The following is a 1,959-nucleotide window of genomic DNA, read 5'->3' on the forward strand; positions in this document are numbered from 1 at the left end:
ATCATATAATCAATTAGGAATCATTTTATGAATGATCTTTTTGGAAGGAAATATATATCTATTACTTATTACTCAGAATGATTCTTTGGACTTAAGAAATTAAACGTTTTGGTAATTATCATAATATTAATTTATTTCTTTACTATCGAGACCCATTTTAAAAGTCCACCTTTGAAATTTTTTTTCTTCTGACATTTGCGACCTTTTATATAAAAATACATGTGATAATGCAAATTTAAAAATATATTTTCAGGTGATAATGAGTCATGGAAAATGGAAGAAATTATCCTGGCAAAATTGCAAGGCCTCGGTGGCGCAGTTGGCAGCGCGTAAGTCTCATAATCTTAAGGTCGTGAGTTCGAGCCTCACCCGGGGCATGTAATTTTTTTTATTTAATTTTTTTCAGTGTTTAAGTCTTCAAGTAAATATGCTATGAGTAGTTGCGTTGTCAGTGGCGAAGTAATTTCTTCAACGAATCAAACTTCCGTGAAAAATGTGTACTTAAACATTTTGGAAAACGAAAAAATATTTTTCATTGGTGGCATTGTTTTGGCGTATATTTTTGATCACACTGGAGCGATGCCATCTAAGAATAATGTTTTTCCAGTCTTCAATAATTGTGTTAAGCTTCTAAGAATTGAAATTATTATTTTTGGGTGACATGGCGTTGAGGTGTATATTTTGCAACCACTTCAGCGCCGTGTCTTCTAAATATAATAAGTTTCCCAACTTCAGTATTTTTGTAATTCTATTTTTTTTTTTAATTCTGCTGAAAGCATTAACTGCAAAGTAGTTTTTAATATCATTGCAATTTATGTTACCAGCCAACAATCGTTTTTCGAGCTTCATAAGGACATAAAAACAACAAAAACATTATCTAAAAACTTTAGCCACTAAAAACCCAAAGCCTATTCCTAAGGCCAATTGTTGGATTATCCTTTTAAGAATACTAACGAAACTAATTTTTGGTTAGTATTTTTATAAAGAAGTCTACAAAAAAATAGTTTTTACTTTTTTATACAAATTTTTTATTTGGATGATTGCATTAAGTGTACTGTCGTCTTTAATATCATTACACTTGATACAATTTCCCAATAATTAATTTGCAAGCTTCATAAAAACAGCCAGACATAAAGAAAGCCAGTTTAGAAGGATAATCAGTGCTTTTGGTTAAGTATTTTTATATACAAATTTTTTTTATACAGAAGTCTACAAAAATATAGTTTTGACTTTTTTATATAAATTTTTTATTTGGATGATTGCATTAAGTGTACTGTCGTTTTTAATATCATTACACTTGATACAATTTCCCAATAATTAATTTTCAAGCTTCATAAAAACAGCCAGACATAAAGAAAGCCAGTTTAGAAGGATAATCAGTGCTTTTGGTTCAGTATTTTTATATAAAAGATGATGTTATTTGATTTATTTCGAAACATTCTTTATTCTATGATCTGCATTAACTGCAATGTAGTTTTTTTAATCATTGCATGTTAGTGCAGCTATAAAATAATTCATTTTTAAATTAAGCTATTTGTTTTTAAGTGTTACCCAAAAGGAAAAATAATTTATAAACTAACTAGGTTAACAACCAAAAAAAAACTGCAGCCTATTTATAATGTTAATATTTGTGTTGCCTCTTTTGAGGTAAAAAAAAATTCTTGCATCTTTTAGGCTTTGAACGAAGAAATAAAAATGTACAGCTTCTAGGCTGATTTAAGAAGTGTGACAACAAAATAAATAAAATGTGGTAGTGTCTGGAAATTATAATGTAAAAACTGTTACATCAGTCGAGCTCGGTTGTGTTTTTTTTAAATATTCCACATAATAGACTGATGCATTCATTTTTAACTAAAGCAACGATCAAGCGAAGTATTTGGTGTTTAATAATACTCAAAAAACACGAGCCTCTCGAATAAATATTTTTCAATTATTAATCAACAATACTATATATATATA

General features: G+C 28.4%; 1 non-coding gene across 1 annotated transcript; it reads left to right on the forward strand.

The window, feature by feature from the left end:
- Positions 1–304: 304 nt before the first annotated feature.
- Positions 305–377, forward strand: TRNAM-CAU (transfer RNA methionine (anticodon CAU)). The gene has a single exon. It is a non-coding gene; the product is annotated as a tRNA-Met (tRNA).
- Positions 378–1,959: the final 1,582 nt, after the last annotated feature.

This window comes from Drosophila bipectinata, chromosome XR (assembly GCF_030179905.1).
Source record: "Drosophila bipectinata strain 14024-0381.07 chromosome XR, DbipHiC1v2, whole genome shotgun sequence".
NCBI lineage: Eukaryota > Metazoa > Arthropoda > Insecta > Diptera > Drosophilidae > Drosophila > Drosophila bipectinata.